Source organism: Halichoerus grypus, chromosome 1 (assembly GCF_964656455.1).
Source record: "Halichoerus grypus chromosome 1, mHalGry1.hap1.1, whole genome shotgun sequence".
Taxonomy (NCBI): Eukaryota; Metazoa; Chordata; class Mammalia; order Carnivora; family Phocidae; genus Halichoerus; species Halichoerus grypus.
In genome coordinates this window covers 170,059,418-170,074,391 of record NC_135712.1, presented here as the reverse complement: position 1 = coordinate 170,074,391, position 14,974 = coordinate 170,059,418, and positions in this window count along the sequence as shown.

Here is a 14,974-nt window from a genome sequence, read left to right as displayed (position 1 = left end):
AAAAAAGAAATGAGGTATTTGTATGCCTCATTTCAGGATTTGGGTCACACTCTGCCTGATTACTTTTTAAAAATAAATCTATTATTTTTGTGAAACTGGTGCATTCTCTCATTAAGGGATTAAGGGAATGTAGAAAAGCACATACAGAAAATTTAAAAATCACAAAAACCAATTCTACTCTCCAGAAATAACTATTACTACCATTAGGTGAATGTCATTCCAAATGTCTGTATTTATATAAAGAGCGACCCAACATTACAAAACAGAAAAACTTTAAAAATGACATCATTATATAAGTGCTAATTAACAGAATTGTTAATTTAATTTCATGCAAATGTTAAATTTGAAATAAAAAGCAATTAAAGAAACTCAAAGAAATAGAAGGGATTGAACATCAAAAAATTATTCACTATACAAAGTGTTGGTTTCCTCAATAATCCCTCTACAGTTTAAAAAATAGTACTTTGAAAACATTGAGAAATTAGTATTAATATTGTTTTTAAATAATATTTCAATTTTATCTCTTAACTTCCTTATCAAAAATACTAGAAAAATGGGGCGCCTGGGTGGCTCAGTCGTTAAGCGTCTGCCTTCGGCTCGGGTCATGATCCCAGGGTCCTGGGATCGAGCCCCGCATCGGGCTCCCTGCTCCGCGGGAAGCCTGCTTCTCCTTCTCCCACTACCCCTGCTTGTGTTCCCTCTCTCGCTCTCTCTCTCTCTGTCAAATAAATAAATAAAATCTTTAAAAACAAAAAAAAAAAATACTAGAAAACTAGTGTTCTCCTACTTTCTCTAACCACCACTCTCCAATTTTCTGATATAGTTTTATTCCTAAATGTATTTTAGCTCCGAAGTTTCTTTTTTATTTCTTTTTTTTTAATTATTTTGTCTTGGAGTTCTTGTTTTATTTTAGTTACTTAATAAGATTTCTCTAGTATAAAACATTTATGGGGTATTTTCTTCTAATTCTTTGGTTATTTTTTATTCTAGATTAGCTTCATCAGCTATTACTTCTATTTCTCTCTATTGGAGAATACTATCAGTCTAGTTGTTATACTATTTATTTTGACCTTCCTTACGTGTACTGTGGTCTGCTCTCTTTAGAAATTGCACTTACTCTGTTTTAGTGTGGGGTAACTTCTCCTTGACTGGCTTCCTACTCTGTCTGAGGTTGATTCCCAGCATGAGCCATGTATAAGGGCTGTATATTCATGTTTTAGATAATTTTCCTTAGCCTGAAGGTATGAAATAGGGTGGGAAGAACACAGCTGAAGCTTTGTGTAGTTTCTGCTGGGATATCATGCCTTTTCTGTCTTCTATTATATAGTTAAATCTTCGGTACCAGTTTTTACTTAACTCAGTGCAAGAGTGTGCTGCTGGCCTCTCAAGAGTCTGCACTGGGAGCAATTAGATTTAGGAACAGAATCCACTCTGGCCTTCAGTCTTCTTCACTTCCTTCTCATTGGTAAGAATCTCTGGATCCTTCCACCACATAGCAACTTGGTTCATCTTTGTTTCTATTTTGCAAATAACCTTCCATTTTGAAATTCTCTTCTCAACTTTATGACTTCTATTTTCTTCTATGCAGTTTTATATTCTTGCTGGATGCTCTTACCTTGCTATATGCATACTTTCTTGTTTCTGCATTTTCCCCCCTTCTGTTCCACTTCTAGTGGATTCTTCTCTCTCTATAATGCAAACCACCGTAACAGAGGATCCGATTGATGTAATTGATCATTACTGATCCTAATTAAGAAGATTCTTTCCATCCAGACTCTGATTTGTCACTTCCCAGTCTATAGATTAGCTGTTTTTTATTCTTGTAGTTCAATCAGTTGTGTTCAGAGTTTGGGACTACAGGATCAAAATTATGATCACTTTTGCCTAAGGGACTGTCTAGGAACACTTTTTTCTAAATATACCATAGATGGTATTGTTAGAATGGGGTAATTGCTATGCCCTGCAAATTGTCTAATACCATTGACCTTGATAAGATGCAGAAAAGAGTTAACAATATTTAATTAGTATAAATTTTTGTTTTTGAAAGAAAGACCTTGCTTTGCCACTGACATAAGAAAGCTGTGTTTGCACCATTCACAAAGTGATTTACAAAATATCTGGTTAATTGAATTTAGATAAAATATCCAGGCTTCTGTTCATTCAAAAATGAAATGAATAATTAATTATATTCAACTCTTAAGACATCCAAATAGTTTAAACATAGAGAAATAATTACTCATACTGTGATATAGGAAATAATGGACATTTTTAACTTTATTGAGGAATAATTGCCAGACATAATTATATATATTTAAAGTATAAAATGTGATGATTTGATATACATATACATAATGGACATTTTGACTAATAAAAGGTGCTATTGACTGCTTGAGACAAAATGTTTTTTAATACTTTAGTTAAGCCAGCATAAAATGTATTTTCATTTTTCATCATAGGCTATCTAATTCATTACACAGGAAACTGTTCAAACTCCCAGTTCTACTTCGTCTACACAGAGAGCATGAGGAATGCACAATTTGGCCAGCTGAATGAAATCTACACAAAACTTTGGTCTTCCAACCTAAAAGGAGTCATGAAATCTCAGAGCTTCAGCCTGAAAACTCAAGTCTTTATTACTCCAATGAAGACACAGAGGCTCAGAGTAGAAAGGAACTTGCTTAGGGTGTATGAGAGCAGAACCTGGCTCTTTTTGCTTCTGATCTAGAATCTTTTCCACTTTGCCATACAGCTTGCAGCTCAGATCAATGTTTTCTCAAATACAGGGCACCCGAGAGGCTCTTAGGCCCTTTCAGGGGAAATGAGTTTGTGAATGGGTGATTTATAGCTGCAATAATGCTTAGCTTCAAAATGCCTAAGGAAAGACAATAGACTGTGATAGGTACTGCATGAATGAAACCCAAGGCCAATTTATACCTAGACATGTGGCTCCTTCATCAGCAATGAGAGGATAGGGATGGAGAATAATTTGGAAAATATTTAAGAGATGACTGAGGGCATTTTGTAATATTGGTATTGCGTATTTTTATTCTGTTTGATAGAAACAGAAAACAAAAGACACTCTCACCCAGAAAAGAAAGGCATTAATTTTAGGCATGACTGGGAGCAAATAGGTGGAACAATTTTTCTAGCAGGTTGAATGTACTTAAATCAACTTAAATATTTGTGGTTAAAAAGTAATATATCCATACTAAGTAATACATAGTAAAAAAAATAATACTCATAAGATATAGATGTTGAAAGTTCTGTAATAGCATAGTACTAGATGAAAAGAACCAAAAAAAAGAAAAAAAGAACCAAGATGCAGAATAATATGTATATATAATACAATTTTTATTTTAAAATCCATATATAAATCTCTATATACTTCAATATATGTATGAAATGCTATATAATAATGCATGGTAAAAAGTCTCAAATGATATACTCTAGATAGTAGTACTAAACCAGAACAAATTTTGTGCCCCCAGGGGACATTTGGCAATGTCTAGAGACATTTTTTGATTGTTACCTCTGGGGGCAGGAAATGTGCTCTTGGCATACAGGTGCACAGAAGCGAGGGGTGATATTAATCATCCTTCAGGCCAGCCCCACAACAAAGAATAGTTTTATCCTTAATGTCAATAGTGCTGATATTCAGAAACCCTGCTCTAAATTGGTAACAGTGGTTTTCTCTGGAGGGTCAAGTAGAACCTGAATTAGAATTTTGGAGATCCAAAGCAGAACCTCCACTTTATTTGTATTATTTGTACTTGCACTAATGAGAATGTATTACTCTACTACTAGTATGTTTTTTAAAAAATGAAGTCTAAAATACAATAGATGCCCAAATTTGGATTTCTCTTTAAGTCCATTCACATGAGAAACATGACCAAGTTGGTGATAATTGATATTTAACAGCACAGTCTGGTGGGTTGAGAGCAATGCAAGCAAATTCTGCTTCTCTAGGGTGAGTATAATTTATAGAATGTAAATGGGAAAGACTTCTAATTTCATTCATTATGCTACAGTTTCATTTTATGAAGGAGGTTGATGAATTTACACAGCAAATTAGGGAAAATTCTAATTTCTATTTATAGGATCTGTTGGTTGGAAAGGACTTTCCAAATCCTGTTGACAATTTTGCAGTCTCTAATATATATCTCATAGGGCTTGTCCAGATACCTGTTTAGATTCTCTACACTTGGTGAATAAGACCCTCTCATACCACTACTCTTGAGTGCGTATTTGTGTATATGTTCTTGAAAGTATATATTTGAGTATTTTTAGTGGTGAAACATTTCACAGGCCAGCTTCTTATATTTTTATTATGAAATATTGCAGGCAGTTGGAAGGTTGAAGAAAATACTATAATAAACATCTATGTAGATACCAGCTAGGATGAAGAAATGTTAATAATTTGCCATAATGAATGCAAATTTCACTTCCCTTCCCAACTGCTCTTTCTCTATTTAGAAAATACAGCATTACAGGTAAAGCAAAGACCCATTTATTCCTCCATCTTCCCTACCCAGAAGTAACCCCAGTTCTGAACTTGATGTATAGTCCTTCCCATATATGTTTTTATCTTTCTACACATATGTTTCCGTATCACACATACACATACTTAAGTTTGGTTTGCTTTAAAAGTTTAGGTGAATGATGTCCTTCTGCATTATTTCATTAAATAATTATATAAATCCAATGGGGCACAAAAAGTTCTGGTTCATTCATTTGAAATGCTACATCTATCATATTCCATTATGTGACTATGGTTTCTTTATCCATCAGCCATTTATTTTGTTTCCTTTTTAAAAAAAATATTGTAGGGCGCCTGGGTGGCTCAGATGGTTAAGCATCTGCCTTTGGCTCAGGTGATGATCTCCAGGTCCTGGGATCGAGTCCCGCATCAGGTTCCCAGCTCAGCAGGGAGTCTGCTTCTCCCTCTGCCTCCTCCCCTGCACATGCGCTCTCTCTGTCTCTCTCTCTCAAATGAATAAATAAAATCTTTTAAAAAAATAAAAAAATATTGTAAATAATGTTACAGTGAATATCATTGTTCATGCTTCCATGGATATATGGATGAAAGTTCCTTTAGGCAAATATTTCCAGAAATGAAATTGCTAAACCATAAGATGTGCACATCTTCGGGCGCCTGGGTGGCTCAGTTGGTTAAGCGACTGCCTTCGGCTCAGGTCATGATCCTGGAGTCCCGGGATCGAGTCCCGCATCGGGCTCCCTGCTTGGCAGGGAGTCTGCTTCTCCCTCTGACCCTCCCCCCTCTCATGTGCTGTCTCTCTCTCATTCTCTCTCTCTCAAATAAATAAATAAAAAATCTTTAAAAAAAAAAAAAAGATGTGCACATCTTCAATGTTACTGGACAGCATATAAATATTCTGCTCTTCAGAGTGTTTCAACTTAACTTAGAGTCTACCAAAAGGGTGTAAGGGTTCCTGTGTCTCCAAGTCCTCGCAAACACCTACTTAAGTTTTTTTTTGACAAAAATTTCTCTGATGGCTATAAAATAGTATGTTACTTTTATTTTATTTTGAGTTTTTCTGATTACTAGTGATTGAACAACTTTAACATTTTTATCCATGTGCATATTCTGGCTGCTAATCTTTGGTCTATGGTATATGTATCAATTTATTGATATTTCTATGCATTGTGCTTTTATTGTCAAGTCTAAGAATTCTTTGCTCAGTCTTAGATACCAAATATTTTATCTTTTATTATTTTCTAAAAGTTTTAGAATTTTGTGCTTTACATTTAATGATTCATTTTGTGTTAATTACTGTATAACCTGTGAGACTAAAAGGAAAGGCTCATTAAAAAAGCAAAACAAAAAAACAAACTAGCAAAAACCCCAAGCTGTCGCTGTCCAATTTTGCCAGAACCACTTGTTATCTCTTGTCTTTTTTTATAACAGTCATTCTAACAGTTTGTCAATTTTGTTTTTTTTTTTCCAAAAAACAACTCTTCATTTCACTGATATTTCGTGTTGTTTTTTCTATTGTTTATTTGATTTTCTATGTTGATGATATCTGTGGGCACTTGAAAATAATATGTATTCTGCTATTGTTTGGTGAAGTATTCTATAAATGTTGATTAGATCCTATTGGCTGATCACACTGTTGATTTCTCCCTCACTGATTTTCTTTCTAGTTTCCTACCCATTTTTAAGAGAGGCATGTTTAAGTTTCCATAAAACACTCTGGATATTGTATTTCTCCTTTCAGTTTTATCCATTTTTGCTTCCCATATTTTTGTCTCTGTTGTTTAGTACATAAACATTTTGGGTTATTATATCTTCTTGGTGGATTGACTCTTTATCACTATACAATTCCCTCACTGTCTGTGACATTTTATTGCTCTGAGATCTACATTATCTGATATTAATGCGGTCATTCCTGGTTTCTTTTAATTAAATTTGAATATGTGTATTTTTCCATCTTTTTACTGACAACCTACTTATGCTATTATATTTGAAATGAGTTTCTTATAGACAGCATAGAGTGGAGTCATTATTTTTTAATTAACTCTGTCAGCCTTATGCTTTATATGAGTTTATTTAGAGCTTTTATATTAAATGTAATTATCAATGTGTTAGGTGTTAAGTCTGCCATTTTTTTGTTGTTGTTATCTCTGTCTTTTATTTCTTTTTTCTGCCTCTCTGTGGGTTACTTTATTTTTTTATTTTTTTTTAAAGATTTTATTTATTTATTTGAGAGAATGAGATAGAGAGAGAGAGCATGAGAGGGGGGAGGGTCAGAGGGAGAAGCAGACTCCGATGCGGGACTCGATCCTGGGACTCCAGAATCATGACCTGAGCCGAAGGCAGTCGCTTAACAAACTGAGCCACCCAGGCGCCCTGTTGGTTACTTTATGATACCATTTTGATCTATCTATGATGTTTTGATATTTCTATAGTGTCTGTGTAGCTTTTTTTAGTGTACACTTTAGACATTATATATGTAAACCTTATCACAGTCAATCGGTGTCCTCATTTGCCAATTGGAATGCAGTATGAAAACCCTTCCTCCCTTTTGTTCCTTTATTAGCCCTTGTTTATGATTTAATTGTGTTAAATATTTCCCTTTTATACTTTAGAACCACATCAGACAGTGTTAATTGTTTTCCTCGTTTGTTTCTACTGTCAAACATAATTTAGAAACTCTAGAAGAGAAGGGAAGTCTACTATATTTGCCAATGTTTTTAAACTGCATTTTAAAAATTTCTTCCTAATGTCCCAAGATTCTTTCTTTTATCATTTTCTTTCTGTTCAGGGATTTTTTAAAATTATTTCTTTTAGGGTAGTTCTGCTGGTGACAAATTCTCTTAATTTGCTTTCATCTGAGAATGTTTTAGAATTTTAAAGCTTAGTTCTTAAGAGGATTAGCCTATAATTTTCCTTGTATATAATAAATTGCCATGTTGGTTTGTGGAATAAAGTTTGTCTTGTCCTCTTAAAACAAGCTAAGAAGGGAATCCTACTTTTTTTCTGGAAGATTTTGTTCATACTGATATTTTTCTTTTAGATTTTGAAAGGAGTTACTAGCGAAGCCCTCTGTACTAGAATTTTCTTATGCCTTCAATCTCCTTAATACATATAGAATTATTCAGATTTAAATTTTTTCTCTGTATTGGTTTTGGTAGGTTATGCTTTTCTATGCTTTTTCCCCCAATTTCTTCCGTATTTTCATTTTTTTAAATTTAATTTTATTTATATTATTTTATTTACATAAAGTTATTAATAAAAACCTCATATCCTTGTAATTCCCGTATGATCTCAGTAATGCCTTTTCATTTTTTTTTTTTAAACTTTTTTTTTTTTTTTAAAGATTTTATTTATTTATTTGAGAGAGAGAGAGAATGAGAGAGAGAGCATGAGATGGGGGAGGGTCAGAGGGAGAAGCAGACTCCCCGCCGAGCAGGGAGCCCGATGTGGGACTCGATCCTGGGACTCCAGGATCATGACCTGAGCCGAAGGCAGTCGCTTAACCAACTGAGCCACCCAGGCGCCCTGCCTTTTCATTTTTTGACAATTTATTATTTCTCTTTTTAATATTTGAATGACTCATTATTTATATATGTTCTCAAAGAACAAACTTAAGCTTTTTATTTTCTGTATTTAAATTTTGTGTTCAATTTTAGTGCTTTCTACTTTATACTTTTATTCTATTTTCTTGGGATTTAATTTGCTATTATTTTCTTTAGCTGATTATTCTGTAAATAAGTTTTAGACTGCTTATTATTCTAACGTATGCATTTAAAGCTATAGATACCACTATAACTTTACAAGTATCCTACAAAGTCTGTTTTATTTTTGTTACTATTAAGCTTAAACTTAGTAATTTCTACAGTCTAATTTCCACTCAGATTTCTTCTTTGACTCAAGTTATTTTGAAATTCATCATTTATTTTCCAAGTAGTTGGGTTTTTCTAGATGTGTTCTGGATACCAACTTCTGGCTTAGTTCCACTGAGGTCATAAAATGTTCTGAATAGGTTTTTGGTTTTTTTGTTTCTTTTTTTTTTTTTTTTTTCAAATTTCTTGATCCTAGGGGCGCCTGGGTGGCTCAGCCGTTGAGCATCTGCCTTCGGCTCAGGTCATGATCCCAGGGTCCTGGGATCGAGCCCCACATCGGGCTCCCTGCTCCGCGGGAAGCCTGTTCTCCCTCTCCCACTCCCCCTGCTTGTGTTCCCTCTCTCGCTGTGTCTCTCTGTGTCAAAAAAATAAAATCTTTAAAAAAAAGTTTGTTGATACTAGATTTCTGGTTTAGCATAATGTAAATTTTTGTAAATGTTTATATGTACAGAAAGAAATGTGCACTCTTTCATCGTTGAATGCAATTTTCTATATTGCTAATTGATTGATATTATCCATACATATTTTGTCTTTACTTTCGTTTATTTATTCTAAAATTATCAAAAAATATGACCAGTCTCCTACTCTGATTATAGTTTGATCTCTGTCTCCTTCATTTCCTTTATTTTTGCTCTACTGATCTTTAAGCTATGCATATTTTTAGGCATATTTTTAGGTGCCCACAAATAACATTAAAGTTTTTATGGTTTTGTTTTGTTCTCTTTACCAATATGAAATGCTTTTTGTTATCTCAAGAAATATTTTTTGCCTTAAAGTCTAATTTGTGTGATTTTAATATATCTACTCCAACTATCTTTAGGTTAGTATTTGCATGACAATTCTTTTTCCATTCTTTTACTTTTTATCTCTTGTATCCTATATTTAAGGTGTTAGAGTTTTAGCTTTTTATCCACACTGATCATCTTTGTCTCTTTTTTCCTCTGGAGTAGTTTATCCATTACATTTGATATAATATAATTTAAGTGAATTTAACTCTACCATGTTACTCTTTTTACATTTGTTTTCTCCTGTTCTACATGCTTTTCTTCTTTTTTCTATGTTGTCTTCTTTTATCTAATGAGAATTGTTTTTTAATATTTCATTTTCTTCTCTGTGTTTGTTAGTTACAAAGTCCTTTTACTCTTATTTTAGTGGGTATCCCAGAGGTTACAACCTGTGTCTTGGATTTAATAGAATACAAAATATAGTAAGATTTTTACCAATTCCCAGACAATTCTAACATGTTTGGACTATTTAATTCTATTTAATTTGTCTTGGGCCTTGTGTTACTTTTTTCCTGAATTTTAATTCTGTACATAGTTTAGTCACCATAAGATATATTTAATTATTTATAATAAGGGTCCGTTTAAATTTAGCCACATATTTATCTTATTCAGTAATTTTAATCTCTTCTTTTTTATCTGTGCTTCTGTCTGGGATCATTTTACTTCTGCCTGAAGTATTCTCTTTAGTATTGCTTTTAATGAAATTCCTCTGTTGACAAATGGCTTTTGTTAGGCTGGAAACATCTTTAGTTTGCCTTCCTTTTGGAGAGACATTTCATAACTCTTGAGACTGGATTGGAAGTTGGGTAATTATTTTCTCTCAGCAAATTAAAAATGCAGTATCACTGCCTTGCAGCTTTCACCACTTCTGCTGAGAACTCAACTATCAGTCTTGTTGCTTTGTTAAAAGTGATGATTTCTTTTCTCTTGCTGTTTTTAAAAACTTCTCTTTGTCTGTAGCAAATTATGGTTTCCAGAGCAAATCTGGCCCTTTGACTGTTTTGTAAAATTTTATTGGAACATAACCATGTCCATTTGTTTACATGTCACTTTTGGCTGCTTAGAGTTGAATCGTAAAAGGGATAACATGGCCCTCAAAGACTAAGATATTTTCTATCTACCCCTTTATAGAAATAGTCTGTCTGCCCCTAATCTATAATTTTCATCAGTTGGAGTTACAATATGCCTACCTATGCTTTTTTTTTTTTAATTCTGTGTGAGGTTTGTATAACTGCTTGTATCTAACTTGGTATCTTTCATAAGTTTGGGGAAAATTTCAAATAGTGTTTCTGTACCATTCTTTCTCCATTTTTTTTGTGACTTCTGTCACCTTTATGCTATACATTTTCAGCATTTCCCATATGTCTCTTACACTCATTTCTCTATTTCCTGTTCTTTATTCTATGCATTGAGAGTGGATATTTTATTATTTTAAATTATAGTTAATAAATCCTTTTTTCTGCTGTGATGAAAGGTTTTTATACATTTCTATTTCATTCTTCACATCAATTGTTATGTTTTTATGTTTTATAATTTCCATTTAATTCTTCTTTATGAATTCTATTTTTTCTGGTGAAATTCTCCATCTATTTTACTGAGCATATTAATTGTAATTATTTTAAAGTCAATATTGTAATCTTCTAAGGATTTGCTTCTATTGTGTTTTCTTTTCCTCTTGTTTTTGTTATTATTTGGCCCTGTCTCTTGTCAGGGCTGATAACTTTTGACTGAATGCCAGGTATTGCCTGTGAAAAATTGTGATTGTCTGAAGCTCTGGCTGATATTATTTTCTTCCAGGGAGAATTTATTTTGCTTTTTGACACTCAATTAAACCAGAAAAAGAACATGTAATCCAGTTTGGGATTGAGCTTGTTTGAATGGAATTTCAGTCTTCGTGGTAACTAATCTAATTCATTTGTTCACTCTTGCTCCTATGGAATGGCCTTTTTAGGGTTCTAATTAAAAGTCTAGACCTTCATCATCATCAGACTCCTCCTTCTTGCTTGGCCCTGAATTCCAATTCTTGTTTTCCCAGCGCTGTGAGCCTCTAGAAAGCTCTGCTCCACTTTCTGAATCATTTTCCACTGCCTTTTACTCTGCTTCCTAGGGTCTTAGCTCTGTGCCACTTACATATTGCTAAATGCCTTGAAGAACAAAAAATGTCACAGATCTACTGACTGAATACTTTCTTTTTGTCTGTGATGTGAAGTCCTGAAGTCCTGGCTACCTTCCTAGCTCTCCAACACTTTCAACACATTCAAAAACCATTTTTGGATAAATTATTTTGTTCTTAGTAGGGAAATTAATCTACTCTACCATCAGTAGTAGTGGGAATCCCTTACCTTCTCCTAAGTTTAGCTTTTCTTTAGAGGTTAGGCCAAGAAACTTTGTTGTTTCCTTTTTTTTTTTTTTAATGATCTTTCAAATTTGCATTTCCAGAATCTGGAGCATGTAGTTTGTTTCTAGTGACAGTATCTTCTAAATGATTAGTGACCCTTTTCTGTTTGCTAGAGTATTTTGGATAATTTGTTAACACAGATTTCATCCGTGGTGCTTTATATTAAATTGTGCAAAACCTTTTTCTATTGCTGGGCAGGCCATATTATTAGACAATTACAAATGATAATCAGAACTTGTGATCTACATGAGTGATAAACATGTCAGAATTTACTTATTCCAATGGAAATGGATCCCCTTTCATATAACACTTCAGAGTTCTAAACACTTATTCCAGCACTTCTCTCTGATGCTTGAAATCTTTTGGAATATGCAATAGTCCTCAGAATATATTCTTGCAAACATGCTTACTGGTGCAACTCTTTTTTCTTGGAGGTTGGAATTAATTTGTAAAATAGCCTACAGTCATCCAAGCCACATCTGGCTAATAATATAAAGGATCAAATCTGTAAAGTTTGGAAGTACAATCTGCTAAGAGAACTGTAAAATTGGTTTCTATTTTTTAAGGTCTAATTCATCAACTTATTTTTAAATTAAAATCTACTGAGAGCCAAGTACTATATGCCAAGCACCATGTCAGAAAGAACAGTGAAATACAAGTAATGGTTTGCATAATTGATGATTACTTCACACAGTAAATTTTCAGCATGTAGAGAAGTTATACACACATACATATTACCCATATGTATAGACGTACTTATGTATGCTTGCTTGCACGTATGTATGTGTATTTATACAGTTGACCCTGGAACAATGTGGGGATTAGGGCCACTGGCATCCACTGCCCCCCCCACCACATAGCTGAAAATCCATGCATAACTTTTAAATCCTCCAAAGCTTAATTAATAGCCTGTTGTTAACTAGAAGCCTTACCAATTAAAGAGTTAATTAACACATAGTTTGTATGTTATATGGATTATATACTATACTCTTATAATAAGTAAGCTAAAAAAAGAAAATTTTATTTAAAAAATCGTAAGAGAAAATATATTTTCAGTACTATACTGTATCTATATTTAAAAAAACCCACATATAAGTGAACCTCACAGTTTCAAACCCATGTTGTTCAAGGGTCAACTGTATAAAAGTACCATATGTTCTCATGCATATTTCATATTGATTTGTTAGGCATGCCCCATTAGTTAGACTATCAATTTTTCAAGGAAGTTTTGTTTCTCCTGACAGTGTCTGTTCTAGTATTTTACATATACTGAGAACTTGATTAGTGTTGACTGAATGATTATCTATAAGTCAGCACTTTTAAATAAAACTCAAAATTGCCATAAGCACAGGAGTTGTTTTATTACAATATTTCTTGCTGACAGTTGGCTTCTTATTATAATCCATGAGGAAAACATTTACTGTGAATTTTAATGCCTTCACAGAAATTATGACAAAACTCTGATAGATGGATCCCAGGCAACAACAAGGAAAAAAACTAGCATACGATACATTAAAAAAATGCATGAATCAAAGTACATGGGAATATTTGAAACAGTGAGTCCTGACTGACTCTGACCCTACAGAGTTCACTTCCATATGGGCTTCTTCTCTTAAGGCGAGGGCAGGTTAAAACACACACACACTTGGCGCATGAGTCATCCCATACATCTATATTTTAAAGTTCTTATGTTTCTCTTTGGCAGTTAAACATGTTTTCTTAAAAAACACATTCTGCTTTTCTTAGCACTTTACTCTTAAAATAAAAACAAAAAGAACAAAATGGAAATCTAAAATGATACTCCAGAAACAATGAATGGTTAGGGTTAGATTATAATAAATTATAGGCATCAGTTGTAAGCAACAAAAATAATACTGCGTTTTTGCTTTCTGATCTATTTCTACATTTACGTTTCTAATATAACTTCGTTGGCATTTAACACTGAGATGTGAACATGTGTCTCAGAAACAATTTCTATAATCATACATTAGCCTACTTTTAGTGACTTCGGGTGCCACTGCAGTTAGGGAATAAGCCTAAAGCCTTCATTATTCCATTGAATACATCCCTCTTTCCTCGCATACATCTCCTGGGCCATGAAATAAAGAAGGAAAATTTTCAGATACTGACATAACTCCCCAAAACAAAGTATTTGTTTCCATTTTGACAAGTCTGATTAGAGCAGGAATACAACTGGGATAAGGTTGTTTTGTACCAAAATGTAGTAAAATAAAGTGTATTTATAAAAACCATTTGACCTCGATTTTTTAGAATAAATATTTGAGGTTGAATTAAATGTCATCATGCCAGGGGTACATTATCAGAAGAAACCCAGATGGGCTGCAAAGGGGGATAAAGTCTTCAAGGGACCTAGGAAATTAAAAATGGTGTAGGAATAACTGAGGCTGTATATTCCAAGCATCTTGTGGGAGACAGGTGGATCAGTGAGTGTAAAATTCTATCCAGCTTAATATAGAGTATTATGTATCTGTCAGGACAGTCTAAGTTTGCTTCAGTAATAAATGATCCCCAATCTCAGTAGCTTACGAAAACAAATCTTTATTTGTCATTTGTGTTTCATGTACAGTGTGGTTCAGGTGTAACTCTGCTCCATATCATTTTCCTACTGGGTCCCAAAATGACAGAAATTCCCTACTCAATTTTACGTTTCTTTGAGGAAGAGGGAAAAGAGAGCATAGTAAAGTGGGTTCTGACTGTTAAAAGCTTCTACCTATCAATTCTTTTACATTTGATTAGCTATGAAAATCAGATGGTCATGCCATAGTTGAAAAGGTGGGATGTACAGTCTTCTTTTATAGAAGGGTAATGCATATTGGTGAGCAATGATACTGTACCAGAGTACCAGATGGTGATGGAGACTGGCATACTGTATTTCAAAATGATACAAACATAAGTACTTAGGGAAGCGTGCAGGGGAATTGAGAATAAGAGAAGTTGACTGATGCTAGGGTAGGAGATGAATGGAAAGAAAAAAATAGTAATCAGGACAAATTGTGGCAGACTCTGAATGTCTAACTAAAGGATTTGGATAGTAATGTTATTCTCTAGAAACAAGTTTGTTTTAGGTTAGGTATCCTCACAAGTAGAGCTTTGGGGGCTGCAATTTGTTTATCTGAGAGGTGATCCCAGGAAACAAAAGTGTGGGAGCAGGAAAGAAAGACAAGAAAGGAAGAGTAGCTAATAGCAGGTGCGTTATTGAACTGGTTACTGCTGTGGGCAATCCTAATAGAGATAAATTGAGGAGCTGTGTCAATCTGGGTCCTCCCAGAAGGAGACTCCAAGACTACATTAAACATGAAATCACTTTATTATGGGAAAGGTCTGTGAGATAAAATGAGGGGGGCAAATCATCCCAGACTGCCACATAGTCCAAAGAAATTTCAAAAAGGCAGTGGGAAGTGCTAGA